This window comes from Oryctolagus cuniculus, chromosome 10, assembly GCF_964237555.1.
Source record: "Oryctolagus cuniculus chromosome 10, mOryCun1.1, whole genome shotgun sequence".
NCBI classification, from domain to species: domain Eukaryota; kingdom Metazoa; phylum Chordata; class Mammalia; order Lagomorpha; family Leporidae; genus Oryctolagus; species Oryctolagus cuniculus.
The window spans coordinates 11878638-11899547 of record NC_091441.1 but is presented as its reverse complement, the minus strand read 5'-3'; positions in this window follow the sequence as shown (position 1 = coordinate 11899547).

The window sequence follows — 20910 nt, the reverse complement described above, 5'->3', positions numbered from 1 at the left end:
TGTTTTATGCTATTTTCTGAGTCTTCATGGTGATTTCTATAATTTCTCAATTAAATGGTTCACATTTACAAAAAGAAATCTTTTGTGATTGTTCTATAAATTTTCTTTAAAATTCAAACCGTTTACTGTTACATACATAGTATATACCCTTCCTGATAATATTATCCGATAGTCTCTATGATTTGTAATCAAGATGCAGTAACATATTCTTTCTTTAGGATCCCTTAACATACAAAGCCTATTATCAAGTCAGATCCTTTATGTTAACAAGATGCTCACTCTGTGGGATGTTGATTTGAATTATTTATATGGATGATGTTTTATCAGTGTTATTGTTGGGCACCAAACAATATGTTGTGCCCAGATCGTTAGATCCCCACAGAGACCCCCAGAGAGTCGATCACACTGAACTACAAAAGCAAGGTTTATTCGGGAGTACAAGTCGCGACAGGGACCCCATCCAACCAACCGGCACAGCGGAGGAAGGAGTGAGGCCCCGGTATTTGTTTGGAGAGTTTTGAAAGGAAAAAAGGGCTACATCAGCAGGAAAAGAGTTACATACAGCACGGAAGCTTTGGGCACAGGGAGTTACTTTGTTCAGCAATCTCTACTGTGCTGTCCTTGGTCTACCGAGCTAGCTGTCCCTGGTAAGCTTTGATATCTCCGGAATGCCTGAATGCCTGCTTTTACAAGGACCCGGGTCTGCTATGGGAAACGGAGGCTGCTGTTTTTATTGTTTTAAAATGGAGTCACTTTGGTTCTTCATTATATACTGAGCTTATATAATATGTGTAGGGATATATTTATTGTCAAAATCTGAAATTGTCTATCTTTTCTATTGCTGATGCAACTATGTACCCATCCTGAGGGCAGATTCCTTGTTTCCACTATTTAGAGTAGCATTTATACTTCCTAATGTAGGTTCTAATACATTATCAGTAAATATACTGGAAAAGAATATTACTCATCCTCTTTCTCAACTTAATAACATTGTCATGACTTTTAAAAAAGAATAATGTAAATTATACTTATAAATCCTCACTTTAATTAAAAAAGATACGCTGTCAATATGAAAAAGGTAGACTTGTTTTTAAAGCACTTAACATAATTTTGATCGTTTTTATTTCTAGTGAATTGAAATGTAAAAGTATTAAAAGTTGATAAAATAATAAAATGTTTTAATTATTTTAATCAAGTGTCTGGACATTTTTAAGGACACACTGTTATTTGATGGATTTGCTGCTTATAAATCATTGTTCTGATAATAACATGGAACATTCTCTACAGAACACTAAGAACATGTAGAATTATTTCATTTCTTTGAGTACATTCTCAGAAGTGAGATAGCTGTGTCATTTGGTAGCTCAGTCTCTATTTTTTTGAGGATCTGCCATAATGTTCTCCATATTGGTGTACCAATTTGGAAATCATCATATTAAAAAGATACTTACATTCTCATGTTTCTTGCAGCACTATTCACAATAGCCAAGATGTGGAATCAGCCTGGATATCTATCAATTGATGAACAGGTAAAGAGAAAGTAGTATACATACACAACGGAATATTAGCCTTAAAAATAATGGAATCCTGATTTTGGTAACTCTGTGGTTGGAATTGTAGCATCATTTCAAGTGAAGTAAATCAAATACAGGAAGACAAATATATGTTTATTCTCATATGTGGATGTTAAAATATAATTATATGTAGTAAATATAAATCTAAAGCAGTGATAACTGGTGGTTGGGAAAGATGTGGATATGAGTGAGATCTGATAATGAGTATTAAAATGCACGTGGGTGAAGGTTATATACTGTAGTGTCCCACAAAACAGCAAGACAACTAGTCTAAAACAAAGGAAATGGAAGGGATAGAAACCTGGAATTTTGGTTTATGCTGTGTATATCTGTTGAAATATTGCATTATGCTCCATAAAATGTGCAGGTATTTCATGCTTATCCAAAATGTAAAAAAAAAATTAATTTTACAAAGAAACATAAGCTTTCAAATACTTATGAATAGCATTATATACACATGAAATATATCCTAAATTTATTTTTAAGCATTATTTATTCATTTCAGTTGAGAGGCAAAGAGGTATCCAGGAGATAGGTACACAGAAGCCTACAGACAGACAGTTCACATCCACTGATTCCTCCTCAAATGCCTGAAGTGGCCAGGGCTGGGCCACACTAAAGCTGGAAGCCAGTAATCTAATTCACATCTCCTACATGGGTAGTAGGGAACAACCACTTGAACCATCACTGCCACTTCAAGGGTGTGCATTAGCAAAAAATTGGATTGATAGCAGAATCCGGACTCCAACCCAGGCACTCCCCATGGGAGGCCGCTGTCACAGCTGTATCGTAACTGCAACATCAAGTGAATACTCCATGTTCTGATGTTTAACGTCTGATTATTAGTGAGTATCATCTTTGGTGGCATTCATAAATATTCTACGGTTTATCTGTTATAACCTTTAGTTAAGTATTTCCAGAAAATTTGCTGAAACATTCATATGTCTTCAATTTTTCTCATGTACTGCATGTCCTTTTTCAGAAATACACTAACTTCTGGATTCTAGACAATTGACAGTTAATATTGCAATGCCATAGTTCATAATTAATAAATGCTCAACTGTATCCACCTCAGGAATAGAGAATCTTAATGGGTGTAAAGAAAATATAAGGATTGTGGATAAATACAACTCAGAGACAGAAAGAAAAAAGTAATAGAAAAAATATTATCTGTATAGATACAATCTCATCTTCTAGGAGAACTTCATCTTAATTTTCTTGGTTAATCACTGCTTCTGGAAGAACTGCAGAATTACTACCACCATTTGCCAAATGCCTCCTAAATTTTAGAAAAAAAAAAAAAAAAAAAAAAAACATGTACCTTCAAAGTCCTTAGTTTCTAAGGCAAAAAATCTTTTGGAAAATACAGGAAAACAGAGGTAATTTGGAATATATGGAATATAGAAATTGTTTAAGTTATCAAAGCATAATTGTGAAAAATTTTTCTCCTTAAGTATGAAGGCTTTAATCTATTCCTATTACTTCTCATTAACACCACCCATTGTTCCTCAACTGACAAATGAGGTTCAAATATTTTGTGTAATTGCCAAGACATCTGGGGAGAAGCATTTATAACAAACATCTTCACTCCTTCCATTAAAGTTTATACCACCATGAGCCTGATGTACTATTGATCGATTTTTACTGTGGTTGCCAAAATATTTTGCTAGAGCCATTTCCTGTAATTGCTCTTTTGCAAAAAGCTAGTGTCATTTGGGGTAAGGGCAAGATTTAAGTAGATTAAATATTTTTGAGGCTGTAAGTATTTCTAGTAAATTGAGAATTAGACTGTCATTAAAACAAGATATTATTTCTTGGCTTAAAATAAATCCTGTTCTTCCTCTATAAGCTTGTCTATGAAGACAAGTTCTATTAATGTTACTGTTAATTAGTAGTAGTAATTATTAATAATGCTGTTTTGAGTTGAAAATAAAGATTGATCTACTTTGACCTCACTTCTGATATTCCTACCCCTCTTGATTTGGTAGCCATGATTCTCTGTATAGATGGTATTAATAATATAACTGTCAATAAAAGCAACCTCTTTTTTCAATGCTGAGCTGTAAAATAAACTTTTGCCAAAAAAAAAAAAAAAGTACATGAAGAGGGTTGTCAATTCCAAAATCTAAGCCTAAAAAAGATAATGATTTTAACATATGGACTAAGAACTTTGAAAAGTCACACACAGATGTACAAAACATAGAAAATGCAAATACTGGCAGGAAAGGAAATCCCATCCTAAAAAGAGAATGAATTTCCATCCAGGAGATGAGACCTGGAAGGAGCATACCTGATTTAAAATGGAGATGAAGTTTCTGGTGCCTGAGTCTGGAAAGAAAAGGGAAAATCACAATAAAACACCACCCGCTTATGTTTAAATCCCTGAAAAGAGGAACTATTGACTGGCTTCCAAAGACATCCTCTGGGAGAATTGCCATTATTGTCAGGACACCTGTATGCCTTGCACCTGCAGTGGCTGAGCTGATTCCAGTAAGAGCAGGATTTGGGGCTATAAGGGTTTCTTGGATCCTTAATAGGAATATGAAAACACCTAAAGTGGACCAATAGAATGGAATAATGTTTGGGGAGAATAGAAGAAAATCAAGTGAGTGCTTGGGACATGTGGTCTGGAATGTACACATATGATACACTTCATGAATGGATGCACCCTGAAAAGATCAAATTAGCTAATGAGTTTTGCAAAGTTGTGGTTTACAACGGCAATCATCATTTTATTCTGCTTACAATGTGCAATTTGGGCATAACTGAGGTAGCACCTCTCTTCACAAAGCTACAACCGAGGTGGCTTGATTTGGGTGGGAGGATCCACTGTCATACAGCTCACACCCAGAGCTAGAACACTGATGCTGCTCTTTTATGTATGAGGCCATTGGCTGAGGGATTAGTTTCCTTTCTGTTTGAAAATTGCCACTTCTCTGGTTAGGCTTTGGCCTTCCCCAGTGAACGATGGCTGGATTCCAAGGAAGAGCGCTTGAGGCGGCCTGGAGAAAGTCAAGAAGTTTAGAAACTGATACTCAGAAATTCTTTCTATCATTTCAACCCTTTTTTATGGGTCAAGCCCTGCCACTAAGGCAAGCCCATGATGAAGGGGAGTAGAATATGATTCCAATATTTATATGAGGAGTAGAGAAGAATCTGTGGCCATCTTTAATTTACCTGCCACAGTTTATTCTCTGGTCAAATATTAATAACATTCTTTCCACACGCAAAATACATGCACCTTCTCAAGAGCCTTGTAAAACACTCATCTAATGACGTGTGACTGTGAACATGTTTTTTGCCAGGTTTAGGTAAAGAGGACACTTCACAGTTATAATTATTTAAGCATTATTCCTTGAGACCCACTTGTTGTGTTTAAAAATAGAATGCTATTCTGGACACTGATTTATAAATCTCCAATTGCATCACACATATTTTTCTTGAAAGTCATGAGTTATGGTGTCAGTTTGTAGATTTATAAAAAGTTAAAAAAATAAAATAAAATAAAAAAAAGTTAATATGGCTCAGGAATAGAATCTGCAAAATGAAATATTTAATCAGCTTCTGGTAATGCAGTGTGCACTAATTTTCCTTATTCTGTTATCCCCACATGGATATTAAGGGCTCTAGTTTGAATACCATCCATATTGTACATAATGTTAGTGTGTGACATGTATATGATGTATTGGGTGAGTACTTGTTGCATATTGTGTGTATAGTTTTGTTCTTCGTAAGTATCCAGGTATAATTATCCATTAATGCATTTCAAATTTATCTAATTACAAAACTTTCTCTAGCATAACTTTAAAAAACTTCCTGACCATAAATTTCTAGAATACTTTGATAACAACAAAACTGATATGTTCTTCCTGACATTTTATTGTCATTAAAAATTGTAACATTAGCATTCTTTCATTGTAATGGAAATCAGTTTCAGAAACACGCCAAGCACACTTTTAAATACTGTTTTCAGATCCTGCCTTCTCCTTCCTCCCATCTGTCTCTTGGCCTTTACTCCTCTTGCAGTTTGTATTTGCCAATATTGGCTTAAATCTCTCATCCAGCTGGACACACTGACCTTTGCATTTGCATCTGTCTGAATGAAATTTTCTCTTAATGAAGAGATTTCCACCAATTAGTTACATTCATGTTATGTTTATCTACTGTGTAATAGTGGACTTAGATGAGAGTATGCAAATTAAACCTGAGGTTTACCTGGCTTTGTTCAAAGTTGTATAACCAATTGAGTTCTCTCAAGGAAACCACTCAGAACTGGCCCCACGTGGTACGTTCTAACATTTTGGTAATATAGCAAAAAGTTAAAATTTTATAGTTTCAAGTTGGATTTATATATAATTAGTTAAGTATCAGTCAAATTTGGAGTATAATAAATCAATTTTAATTTATTCTAAATTCAGATATTTATAAATGCTTAGATAATGTATAATTAAAATATATAAGTACAAATAATATTTTATATTTACAATTAATGCCATATTTTAATTTGTAGATAAAACCTTCCTTTGATGCAAAGCTGACAGTTAATGAATGAGGATGGAAGTGAATGTTTTACTCTGAGAGAGGGAGAAAGACAGAGAGGCAGAGATGGATTGAAGGAGAGAAAACACATCCAATAAGGAAATTAATTTTCTTGTAAAAACCTTTATAAAAGCTTATTTATTTCTGCAAATTTTATCCTATAAACTCTGAATTGCAGCTAAGTTTTTGAGGCAATTTCAGATTCTTCTATTGCAAAGAATTTTTGAACAAGTCAAGGACATTTGGCAGAGTGGCTTAAAGTGGTGCTTGAGACTCCCACATCCTGTAGCTAATTGTCTGGTTCAAGTCTTTGTTCTCTTATTTTTGGGGGGAAGGGGTGAGGGTGTGGTTTATTTGAAAACAAGAGTGGCAGAAACAAGAGATGGCAGAAAAAGATAAGAGAGAGAGAGAGAGAGAGATCTACTAATCTACTATCTGCTGGTTCATTCCCCAAATGGCCACAACAGACTCAGCTGGGCCAAACTGAAACCGTGAGCAAGAAGCTCCATCAGGTATCCCACGTGGCAGGCAGGGGCCCAGTCCTTGAGCTGTCATCTGTTGCTTTCCAAGGTTCACGTGCAGGAAGCTGATTCTGAAACAGAAGTCCCGATTCCGATCAGTACTCTGATGTGAGGCTATTCCACTTCTGATCCAACTTCCTTCTAATGTGCATCCGAAGTAAATGATGTCTCAAGAACTTGGGTCCCTGACACCCACGTGGGAGGCCTAGATGATATATCTGGCTCCTGGTTTTTGCCTGGCCTTGTCCTGATGATTGCAGGCATCTGGAGAGCAAACCAACACGCAGAAGCCATCTCTGTCCACTCTTTGTCTTTCACATAAATAGATGAATAAATAATTTTAGAAATAGTTGAATGCTTAAGATAATAATCATATAAACTAAAATATTAAAATAGCTGGGTCTAAAAGAAAGTCATGTCCAGAAAATATGTTAATTTATATTATTTTAATATGCTTAAGTAATGAAAAATATACCAGAATCCCAGTTTTGAAAAGCTTGATGCTTATCACATCTTCCCCAACTTTGCATTGTTTAGATGATTAATTTCCTCAGAAATCTCCATTGATGATTAGTACTGACATTGTCGCTTTAATTGTTCCGTTACATTAAGAATGTAATCACAGTAGTTGAAATGGAGAGGTGCAAGAGCAATATAATTCTTTTTTTTTATTTATTTATTTTACAGGTATAATTACAGATAGTGAGAGAGAGAGAGGGAGAGACAGAGAGAAAGGTCTTCCTTCCGTTGGTTCACCCCAAATGGCTGGCGCTGTGTCCATCCGAAGCCAGGAGCCAGATGCTTCCTCCTGATCTCTCATGCAGGTGCAGGGGCTCAAACATTTGGACTATCCTCCACTGCCCTCCCTGGCCACAGTAGAGAGCTGGACTGGAAGAGGAGTAACTGGGACTAGAACCCGGTGCCCATATGGGATGCCAGCACCGCAAGTGGAGGATTAACCAAGTGAGCCACAGTGCCAGCCCTGCAATATAATTCTTATTTGCATCATGTACTAATGAATTTCCATGGTATAACAAGATAAACTAAAAAGTAAAATCTTTATTTTTTGGTAAGCATAACAATATTTTAACAACTTTTGATGAAGGTATAATTCCCACAGGAAAGCCTATGAAAATGAAGACTTTGTTTCTAGGCCTGACTTTTACAAGGTTGTTGCATCCAGACATTGCTACATCACTGCCCACCTATTTTCTGCCTCTTCTCCATCTCAGTACCCTAAAGCTACTTTTCCATCCCTGCTCCTTGGGAGACATAGTGACTTACTGCATGTCCTCTGTAGTTAATATAAATAGTTACAATCAATGCTTCTGTCTACAGAAGAGGCCCATTCTCAGAAATAATATAGAACCTTTAACTATGCATGTCTGTATGAGGTTTTGAATAAAACATAGCTGTAAGCAGATAGGCAAAGATAAAAGCAAGATGTACTCTTAATCCTAATCTAAATATACTTTAAATTTTTCTCAGCTAAAAGCTGCTATTTTTTATTCATAGCTCACAATTTCTTATTTTCCTAAACCTCTTAGCTGATGAAGTTAACATCTATGAATATTTTCCACTTGTAATACCATATATTCCATTCAAATGTTAAAATATAAAGTATTTTTAACATTTTTTTTTCTGATTGCTTTATTAAATCTAATTTTAGCTTTTAAAATTTTTGAATGAACATTTTTGTTACAACAATAAAATAGATCTGTTATTTTTCATTCTTTAAAACAATTAACATTTCTTGCTCCCAGTTGGTATCTAGCACTAAGTAGTGCATTATATAGGATCTCTCTGGTGAACAACAGGACATAGAGACAAATGGAAAAGCGCATGTGGGGGATAACTCAGTGATAAGATGGAACTTATTGTAAAATTATTAATGATACAATGATACAAGACATCCAAAACTTTGTCCTAAATTTTAACACACAGTGGGCAAGGTAGATTTATAAATATATCCCATGGTTATAATCTAAACACTGTAACATCATATTGTACTCCTGAGGTATATGTAATTGGTAATTTTTTTTTTTTAAATCTTAAGTTCAACTTTATTTAAGTAAGTGTAGAGGCCAGCGATGTGGCTGAGTAGGTTCTCATAATTGCGTCATCGGCATTCCCTGTCAGTTGAGTCTGGTTGCCTCACTTTTTAGCCAGCTCCCTTCTGATGTTCCTGGGAAGGCAGCAGAACAATGGCCCCTGCTACCTATGTGGTGGACCCTGATGGAGTTCCTGGCTCCTGGCTTTGACCTGGCTCAGCTCTGCCAGTTGTACCTTCCTTGCTCTCTGTCATTCTGCCGCAGACAAAATAAGATATACAGCAAGTTCTTATGGTAGGAATTACCACAATTAGAAATCAAATTACAGCAATATTAAAAATAGGTAAAGCATGTGAAATTCTTTTGTTAGAAGACATTTTTTATGCTAAATCTTGTGATTTTTGATGAATAGCTTAAAGTTTGGAAGCTTGTCATAATGAAAGAAAAAATTGTTTTATTAAGGTGCTTCTTGAATTCTGCTATTTCATTTTTCAAAACTTCAGTGAAACTGGACAATCTTATGGCAAAGAGGTCTACATCTGAAATGTGCCTCTAATTTGTATAAAAGAAATTGAAGAATAATTTATTTCATAACAATTAATTGTTCACTTGAATTGTTTATATTCTACAAGCTAAGACTACATTCATTACATGAAGAAAAAAAATGTTCAATGATGTTTATAAATTATCAGCCTAGAGATTTTTTTTTTCCTTACAATTTTCAGTTAGGCAATTTTGTTTGAATTTATGGGATTTTCTTTGTCTTCAAGCTTAGAAAATCACAATAACACATGTGTTCTTAATTGGTAGCCCACAGTTTAATTAGATCAACATAATAAAACATTCCCCAAGGTGTCTTTTTGTTTACATTTTTCTGAAATACGTATGAGATTTCAAAGTTAATATTTGGATTAAATTTAACTGATAATGAAATTATCAAAATCAGTAATAATAAATGCAATAACATAAACCACTTTGTTTCCTCACTACAAGGAGATTATGAAACTAATTCAAGCTGCATTGATTTTATGAACTATTCAGTATTTTCATCAAAGCATTATAGCTTCTTTTACAGCAAACACATTGTTAACTGGTGTATAAAGCATTATCAAGTCAAGGTTTTATATATCTGTTATAAAATATTTAGAAGTTATAATCATCAGTAACAGAGAGTTATAATACCTGTCTTTTAAGAATTTGTTGATGTCTTAGTTAAATTATTATGTAAAATGTAATCTTTCAAACATTAAATTATATGACCACATTTATCACTTTTTTTAGATACATCTGAGAGTAAAGGGAATTCTCATTTAGTTCTCTATTTGGAGAGCTACTTCAAATGAACTTGATAATATAAGACTCACTTTTATTATTGAACTAGGTAGTGGAAAAAAATAGTTCTTGAAATGCAAAATAATTTTGAAAAAGCTGTTACAAAATGAGAACATAAACTTAGCATTTTAAAGTAAGAACTACAGGGTACAGCTTAAAACATTTGAAGTCACATACATTTTTTATAATTATTTGGAGAAGGAAAGACATTAAAATTTACTAAAAGTCAACAATATATCAAACATGATGCAAAAATATTCTACATCTAAGATCCCATTTAATACACAAACTCAGTTGTCTGAGTCCGATTCAATTTACAACCATTTTATCCAATAAAAACAGGGCAACCACTTAACACTTTGCCTCAGTTTCTATGATTTGCATTTGGACACACTACCTGAATATTAATTGAGTGCATTTATTTTGCAGGATGTTATAAACCCAGGAAAATCTTAGTGAATAGTAATAATATAACCTTTTTTGTTAAAAAAGATTTATTTATTTATAAGGAAGAAATATATAGACAGTGTAAAGAAAAGAGTGAAGATTGGTGCCTCCTCACACGGGACACCAAATGTAAGAAAAAGGGAGGCAGAACACAGAGGAGTCAGAATACAAACTCGCAGCCAGCCCGAAAATATTCAGAGAAAATAAACTAGCAGAGGTCGACCAACTGCCAGCGTGTACTCAGATCGAAGGAACATGTGGCAGAGGACTCAGACTCTGGGAGGCTGGGCCCTTTTGCATCTTAGGTGGGCTAGGGGTAGGGGCAGTAGGCAGAGTATGGGCTTCCAGACCTGGGGAAGAATGCAGGGAGTGGGGTGGGGGAACAATGCAGGGTATGAGACTGAACTGATCTCTTGAAAGAAGGCAGGGAAACAGGAACATAAATGCCCGAGGCTTATGTCTTTCTCCCTTCAGGAAGGAAAAGGCAAAGAGAGAGTGGGGTCTTCCATCTGCTGAATCACTCCCCAAAAGGCCACAACATTAAGAGCTGACCTCCTTTGAAGCCAGGAGCCAGCAGTTTCATCTAGGTCTCCCACAGGGGTGCAGGGGACCAAACACTTGGTCCATTTTTGCTGCTTTCACTGGGCACATTAGCAGGGGGCTGAATCAGAAGTGGAGCAGCCCATATTTTCAAGGATATGGTATATCAGGTCAAGGAAGATTATTCTAAAACCTTCAGAATATAAAAGCTTATTTTTATATTTACTTGAAAGACCACAGAGAGAGATCTTATACTCACTAATTCACTTCACAAATGTCCTCAAGGCCAGGAAAACCCCAATGTCTACCACTAACTCCATTTTTGATAAGGTTTTCTTCATTTTGACAAAAAAAATGTCTAAGATTAAATGACCTTATATGAAATTAGCCAAAAATTTCATGGACAATGGATGTTATGAAAAAAAAAAAAATAAGCTGTGTTGTACTCAAGCTAGCAGTATAGAGAAGCTAGTATTTATTTATTTTTTAAAAGATTTTATTTATTTATTTGACAGGTAGAGTTACAGACAGTGAGAGAGAGAGAGAGAGAGAGAGAGAGAGGTCTTCTTTCCATTGGTTCACTCTCCAAATGGTTGCAACAGTTGGAGCTGCACCAATCTGAAGCCAGGAGCCAGGTGCTTCTCCCTGGTCTCCCATGCGGGTGCAGGACCCAAGTACTTGGGCCATCGAGAAGCCAGTATTTACATCCACCTTCACAGAGAAAACCCATAGCGGAGCTGTCTGGAAGCGAATGGCCAAGGAAGAACAAGAACACAGTGAGAGGGGCATGGGGTTACATTATCACACCAATGGCAGGCGTGGCAGCGCAGTGAGAGGATAGTGGAGCAAAGCCTCAGCAGGCCATGTCTGCAGCGCCTGCCCCATGGCCGAGGGGATTCCCTATGGAAGTGACTAGGTGAGCAGAATTCCAGTGGTGCCCACCTATGTCAACCCTTGCATGGGTTCTTCCTCCTGAGGGCTTCAAGGGTATTTGTGCCTTCAGCAAGGCAGACTGAGACCTGCAGATCCAATTGGCCCCAACAGAGCAATGAGAAATCCAGCGCCTTAGCTTACACGTTGCTCTGCATCTCATCAGTCACTGGGATCAGGGCAGCTGAGAGAGCCAGCCTCTACGGCTCTGGAGTAGGGGCACCTGGCCATCAGAATTGAGGATCACTCTTCTACCCTCAGCCTCCTCTCTCCAGAACACTTGAAAGAGCACAGGTAACAGCTGAAACCTGTGCACTCTGTGACTCAGTATCCCCATGCATCTAGCCAGACTGACTACCGAGGTGTGAAGTCCCTCTACACTAGGACAGAGCTTGCCTTAGGGTCCGAGCGTGCAATCGGGAGTGTGCTGGCTCCCTGATGGTATATGCGTCTGGTTAAGTGAAGTTCACTGGGACTGTGCTCACTCTGAACACCGAATCAGCCTGCTCCACTGGCACAGTAAAGGGCTGGCAGTAAACTCCATACCACACAGCTGCAACCTCCCCATCCCCACAACACTGATACACAGCACACAGTAGCCAGAGGTGCTGCACCACTCCCATCTACAGTGGCACTCTTGACTCCTGCTACTCTTGTGAACAGTGGCCAGAGCTTTCTTGTCCCACCCAGCACTCACCCTAGGGACCTGGCTTAAACCTTATGTGTCTCAACTTCCCAGCAACACCCTGTTTACTGGGACTTGTACCTACACTTTCCATGCCACACTTAACACAGCACATCATGGCTGCCTGCTGGAATGTCTGGTTTACAGTTTCTAGGTTCTTTCCAAAGCCAGTGTGGGGTTCAAGGCTCTGGGCTCCCGCCTCTCGCACAGATGGTGCCATAGTTTGGGCTTTGCTGCTCACTTGTTGTTCAGGCCCGATATTTCTATACCCAAGCCAGCCCAGTAAGCAGCTCCCAGAGAGGCAGCTAAGAAAGGTTGTATTGCTGTCACAGGAAACAAGGTCACTGTAACAAATGAACACACTGTCTTATACAGAACCTCTGGGACCCACTGCCTCCAACCATCATTGTAAAACTCTTGGAGCTCTGGATCTGGGAGATGGCTAGATGTCTGTAGGACCAGTCAGCTCCTGCAGCCAGCACTGACCTTGCAGTTCCAATGTCTGACTTGGATACTGATTAGCAGTCCATACGACAGACACAGCCACACCACCTCCAAGGCCTGCTCCCATCACCTGAAAAACTCTTGACTCCAGATCCTTCTTTGTGAGATGCTTGGGGACCTGGATAACAGGGAACGCAGTGACCACAGGGAGCTGCCAAAATATTTAAGCTACTGTTACCACCCAACAGCAAAAATAAATTAATGCCCCAGTTTTTTAAATGGGCTAAAGATCTGAGTATATATTTCTCCTAAGAAGAAATCCAAATGGTTGTCAGGTATGTATAAAAATTCTCAGCATCAGAAATAGTTAAGGAAATGTAGATCAAAACTCCAGTAAGCTCTCACCTCAAATATGTCACTATGGCTATTATCAAATAAACACAAGAAAAATGTTGACAAAGGATGTAGAAAAGTGCAGCCATTGAACACTAGTGCTGAAAATGCAAAATCAGCCAAACAGGCTGATTCCTCAAAAATTAAGGCAACAACCACAATACGACCCATAAGTCCCACTTCTTATGTAAAGTAATTGAAATCAGGATTTCAAAGAGATATTAGCACTCTATTCTTCATAATAGCAGTATTCACTATAGCTAAGGTGTGGAATTGGCCTAATGTTCATTGAGAGATGAATAGATTAAGACAATGTTGCATATGTATGCATATATATATATATATATATAAATGAGTATTATTTAGTATTTAAAAAGGATATTCTGCAACACAAAGCAGAATGTCAGAACATGACACTAAGTTAAATAAGCCAGTTATAAAAGGACAAATTCCACTTGCATATGATATCTCTCATAATACAATGTGGTAGAATTAAAAAGTGAATAATGATTGCATAGAGTAAAGGAGAGAGGCCATGGTGAGTGGCTGAATAATCAATGAACACAAGGTTTCAGTTCAACAAGAAGCTTTTATTTATTTATTACTGAAATTGGGACCGGCGCTGTGACATAACAAGTAAAGCCACTGCCTGCAGTGCCAGCATCCCATATGGGTGCTGGTTCAAGTCCTGTTTGCACCACTTCTGATCCAGCTCCCTGCTATGGCCTGAGATAGCAACAGAGGAGGGCCCAAGTCCAAGTTCTTGGGGCCTGCACCCACGCGGGAAACCCAGAAAATCTTCTGGGTTTGGACCAGCCCCGCTTCGGTCGTTGTGGCCATTTGGAGAGTGAAAAAGCGTGGAAGACCTGTCTCTCTCTCTGCCTCTGCCTCTCTACAACTCTGCATTTCAAATAATAAATAAATAAATCTTTAAAAAAAGACAAACTACTTAACTCTTCACTTACTATTTGTTTAAGAGGGCAGATCTCCTGTTAAGATTTCCTACTAAAGGCCAGTGCTGCAGCTCAATAGGCTAATCCTCCAACTAGCAGCACTGGCACATCGGGTTCTAGTCCTGGTAGGGGTGCCAGATTCTGTCCCAGTTGCCCCTCTTCCAGTCCAGCTCTCTGCTGTGGCCCAGAGTGCAGTGGAGGATGGCCCAAGTGCTTGGGCCCTGTACCTGCATGGGAGACCAGGAGAAGCACCTGGCTCCTGGCTTCGGATCAGCACGATGCGCCGGCCGCAGTGCACCAGCCGCGGCAGCCATTGGAGGGTGAACCAACAGCGAAAGGAAGACCTTTCTCTCTGTCTCTCTCACTGTCCACTCTGCCTGTCAAAAAAAATATAATAATAATAAAATAAAATAAAATAAAATAAAATAAAATAAAATAAATAATCAACAACAGAGTAACTGAACTTGGTAATGCATTGGAAAGAGTGATTGAGTGGGAAAGAGAGTAAAGGACATGTTATAGGAGACCAAGCTCCTGATACAGTGGAAATAAAAGAATGACTCTGGAAATACGGACATGTATACGTTAGGGCATGCTGATGAGTCGGCTATGCCTTTTCACAACATTGTTCCAAAGGACTTCTTTGTGCATCCATATATGTATGAGTCTTATTTCCTGAATACATTTTCCTTTACCCATTTCCACACCATTGTTATATTTCAAAAATTAAATATATTTGTTCTATGGTCAAGCTACCAATGCACATTCGATTCTGTATCAACTGAAATGTTCTTTCGTCTGTTATGTTTCCTTGGTTCCCTGAGTGATATGAAAGATAGCTTTTCTCCACATATACAAATAACTTTCTAATGCACCACTAATAAATTATGGCATTTTCCCTTATCTCTATCATGTATTCTTTGCAAGTTTCATTAATAAAATCCAAACCCTATTTGTTTTTGTATCTTTCATACCATAACAAAGTTCTGTGGACACAGCAGTAGCCTCAGATTATTTGCTCAGCGTAACTAAATTGCAATTAGTAAAGCTCTTTTATAAATGAAAATGTGGTATGTTTATTACAAAGGCTGTCCAATTGATATATAAAAGTGATTGTATCCACTGGAAAATGTAGAAAATATTTGGAGTTCTTTCAAAGTAGTTAGTAAATGTTAATGAACACAACCTCTTTTTAATGAACAGATGGGATAAAACCATCATTGGAGCCAGAGGGAACCTGTTAAGCTAAGACGTTTTGAAAAGATGGTAGATAGTCTCAAATCGCTATAGGATTCCCCCCCCCCCCCCATTTTAGAAAAGCGTGCTTTACGGTCTATTTTCTTATTAGGTTTTCCAAGACATTGCATTTGAATGATGCTGCAACGCAACATTGTATAGATTATTAGTCTGACAGTACTGGAGACAAGTTGTTGGAGAAACTGTATGAAATGGGATGTCCTCTAGGTTCAGAGCAGTGTTCCAGAACTGAATTTTAGGTTTAGTACACTTTTATACAAACGAGTTGAATAAATAAGTAATTTAAATGCAGATGTTACTATTTTCTATGCTAGTGGGGATCGATGCAAAGTTACAATCTGTCTGGGGAAAGATCTTTGCGGCTCCTAGATAACTTTATTTCAGGAAAAGAGCTTCATAGCGAATGAGCAGTGTAGCAGCTGTGTTTCTTTTGGGTTGGAAAAATAAGGACACAAGGACATATAATTCAAATATAAATGCTGAATCCCCTCAGAAGTTAGAAATGAAAAGCAATATTTAGGAAGTTATACTTGTCATTATAAGAAGATGATTTCTGTCACGATTGTAGAGTTGTTTCATGTTTAGCATTATTAATAAGAATTAATTATTTTTCTAGTATTTTATAAATATAGATGATAGGACACTGAGAAGCAGGCCACTATGAGTTATAAATTTGTATATATGAGATATATGTATATATATATATGAAAGATTCCCTTAGTAAATTTTTCTACAGTTTAAAAAATGATCTGTGACTACAAAAAAAAAAAAAAAAAACCCGCAAAATCCTTTCAGATGTTTAAAGGCAACTTTTGTAATTTTCCTTATTTTAACTTTTTGCCTTTTCATTTAAATTTGATAGAAAAAGTTTTGAAAATTAATAAATTCTTAGATTTAAACCTTAGAATTTTATTTTAACCTAAAAAATAATATTAAATGCTTTTTTAAGGAACACAATTGCCATTGCTCCTGAAGATTTATAAAAATCAATCAACAAACACAATCAAAAAATAGAAATTATTACACTTATCCAAAAACCTGAATATTAAATAAAATTGTTGAAGAAAATATGCCCAAGGTAACATGGTAATATACTTGATCAGTACTTTTTACTGGGTACTTCCTCTTTAAATATTAGAATGAAAATGATGCATTTTTATTTTTCATGTGTTATTCATGAGGGATTACATATTCTTGCTTTCCAAACAGTTACAAAACTTTCATAATCACATGAACCATTATAAACTTATCTTTTTTAAACTTAATATTGACTACACCGTTAAAGTGTATGTGTTTTAAAGACTATTCCTAGTACAGATTATGCTGAGAGCACATAGTAGGTATTCAAAAATAATGTGTGAAATTAATGAATCAGACTATTAAGTGGAGCCAAGATGTAATGTAAAATGGGCTTCTGTCTTTAAATATTTCTATACAAGTGGAAAAAGACAGGCATTACTATATAACCTAGTATTCTTTAAATTTGAATATTTATTTGTGTAATGTGTATAGTCCTTTACATATAAATGAAAATTGAATGTACCACTAAATAAATTTTTATTAATTTTGATGACAAAACTTGAAACATGAAGTTCAATTGTATCATACACAATATTTTCTCAAGAAATGAGTTAAACTCATGATAATTATCTTATTCTTAGTTATTAAACAATTTTTCTACTTAAAATGAAATCATTATTCACCATTGTTCTTAAAAAGAAAGCAATTGGGCCAGCGCTGTGACTCACTTGGTTAATCCTCCTCCTGCAGCTCTGGCATCCCATATGAGCGCCGGGTTCTGGTCCCAGTTGATCCTTTTCCAGTCCAGCTCTCTGCTGTGGCCCGGGAGGGCAGTGAAGGATGGCCCAAGGACTTAGGCTCCTGGGAGACCAGGAAGAAGCAGCTGACTCCTGGCTTCGGATTGGCGCAGCGCCGACTGTGGCAGCCATTTGGGGAGTGAACCAACGGAAGGAAGACCTTTGTCTCTGTCTCTCCCTCTCTCTCTCACTGTCTGTAACTCTACCTGTCAAATAAAAAAAAATAAAATAAAATAAAAAAGAAAGCCATTTACATCTTGGGCAAAAGTGTATCTGCGCAAAAGGCATGTTAGCCTCTAACAGATGGACTTATTTTGAATCATTGATTCTGGGATGTTGAAGAAAGCAGCAAAGAAGTCTTTTTGGTAATTTTTATTGAATGGACCCTTATTAGGGATGGAAGACATGGCAATAGATAACAGTAACCTTTGTGTAGCACAGCTTTAGGCAGTATTAAGGCCAAAAGCTTCTCATGAGACTGAAGACAATTCTGGTGCTAATTACCCCCTTTTCTATATGAAATGTTAACTGTCTAAGAATTAATGAACAAATCCTTTCAACTGATCTGGTGTTTCAGGATTATGTCATCCTAAATGTCTCAGTTGCTCAATGATAATCAGTACAATTTCACTGCATTTTAAGCCCTCATTTTTTTTTTTTTCTTTTCAGTCTTAGAGTTGTTAAGTTTTGCATATTGCGTTGCCTTTTTTTTCTGACCTTTGTGTTTGATAAGGGCCACTCGGTGAAGGGCAAAATGCCCATTAAAATGTTACTGAAGTTTGAGATTTGACTGACACAGCATTATGAAGCCGTTTCGCCTTTCCTCTCACGTGCAGAGCCATCCATCCTCGCACAAATGGACTTTGAGATGAAGCATCCTGACAAGTGTGGAGAATGACACCCTGTCCCGGTCATGGACACAGCAGGTAGAGAGCCCTGAGAAAGTCCGGCGTCACAGGGTATTTGCCTGGGCATAAGCGCTGTGCATCAGGGACGCCGCACCATAGCGATGTTAAGAATCAGAAAGATTAGGCAATTTCCCTGCCATTCTGTTTTAATACCGGAGGCTGCTATTTGCCACCATGATGAATGCTATCATTTGTGGAAAAAATTAGTTTATGCTTTAAGACTAAGACTTGAGGTCCCTTTGGCAATTTAAACTTCAATGAACAAAGCATATTGGACAATTTGTGAGAAAAAGGTGCAATTCCATCTTGTTACTAGGTGTAGGGTGAGCAAGCAACCTTTAAATTTATCAGATTATTTGAATGTGTTTCCTAACACTTAATCTGATTAGATTATGAGAAATGGATAGCAATCAAGTAATTGGAAAACAAATATTTGGAAGTAATATAAAATATTTATATATAAAGTTTTAAAAGTTATGATAGTAGTATGAATTGGAGAATGCAGCTCACCACTCACTGGCAAGTTTGAGGCACCTTTTTATGGACATAAAAATCCTGAGACTGGTTTATAGGTTTGTACTAACAGAATGTAAAGTGTTCCATTGGTGTATATTTTATTTACCTTTTGTTAATCTACATGGAGCTAACTATATGGGAGTGTTTGGGGAAAATATAATCCAAATAGGAAGAATTAAGTAGAAATTTAAAATAATATTTTTCTTTATCAAGGAAATATTTATTTATTTGAGAGAATGAAAGAGAGGGGGGGGTGGTTCATAGGTAATTCACTCCCCAAATGGCCATAATGACTGGGAGTGGCCAGTCCTGATCCAGGAGCCTGGAAATCCATTTGGTTCTCCCGCAGGGGTGGCAGGGACCCAAGTACTAGAACCATCTCCTGCTGCTTCTCCATGTGCATTAGCAGGGAGCCAGGTCAGGTGGGACTCAAACCAGGGCTCCAGTGGGATGCCAGAGTCACAGGCAGAGGTTTAACTCTATGCTACAATGCCTGCCCTGCAGGTGGAAATTCTTAATGGCCATTCCTTCTTCCTGAGATAGCTATTCAACTTGAAGGATATACTTGGTCACCATACCAGAAATATATGGTAAACTTTAACCCCTCAGTCATGGGACAAATATGTTTTTATAGGACTCATACTTTATTTAGTTAGATACAGCATAGGTTTTTTTTTTTTTCTTTTTACTTTGGATTTAGGAAATAAATCTCTCCTTAGGTGGGTCCCACCAATTAATTAGTCATTTTTACTTCACATGTAATTCATTGACAATCGTTTATTAGAAAATGATAAACTGCGGATAATTGCAAACGTTTTATTTATTTATTTATTTTTAGGATTCCTGATGTTTATTATTGAAATGCTTATCACTGGAAGCAATATTTGCAAAAACTTCTTGTTAAACTCTCTTCTGGTGTTTTAGAGCTTCTGGACTAATGTTTGTAGCCTGACTAGAAGTGAAATAGGTAGGGCCATTCAAACAATTTCAATTTCAAAGCACACATCCTAAATCTACTACCCTGCTGTTAACAGAGTTGATTTTTGATTTTGTTTGTTTGCTTGGATTTTTTTTTGAGAAACTTCTCTTTTTTTAACTTTTATTTAACAAATATAAATTTCCAAAGTACAGCTTTTGGATTACATTGGTCCCCCCCTCCCCCCGCCATAACTTCCCTCCAAACCGCAACCCTGCCATCTCCCGCTCCCTCTCCCATTCCATTCACATCAAGATTCATTTTCAATTCTCTTTATATACAGAAGATCAATTTAGTATATATTAAGTATGGAGTTCAACAGTTTGCACCCACACGGAAACAAAAAGTGTAAAATACTGTTTGAGTACTAGTTATAGCATTAATTCACATTGGACAACACATTAAGGACAGATCCCACGTGGAGAGTAAAGAGCACAGTGACTCCTGTTGTTGGCTTAACAATTTGACATTCTTGTTTATGGTGTCAGTAATCTTCCTAGGCTCTTGTCATAAGTTGCCAAGGCTAAGGAAGCCTTTTTTTTAAACTATTACTTAATGAATATAAATATCCAAAGTACAGCTTATGGATTACAATGGCTTCCCCCCCATAACGTCCCTCCAACCCGCAACCCTCCCCTTATCCACTCCCTTTCCCCTTCCATTCACATCAAAATTCATATCTATTCTCCTTATATACAGAAGATCAGTTTAGCATACATTAAGTAAAGATTTCAACAGTTTGCTCCCACACAGAAACATAAAGTGAAAAATACTGTTTAAGTACTAGCTATAGCTTTAAATCTCAATGTACAGCACACTAAGGACAAAGATCCTACATGAGGAGTAAGTGCACAGTGACTCCTGTTGTTGACTTAACAAATTGACACAATTGTTTATGGCATCAGTTATCACCCTAGGCTCTTTTCATGAGCTGCCAAGGCTATGGAAGCCCCCTGAGTAAACTGACTCTGATCATATTTAGACAAGGCCATGGTCAAAGTGGAAGTTCTCTCCTCCCTTCAGAGAA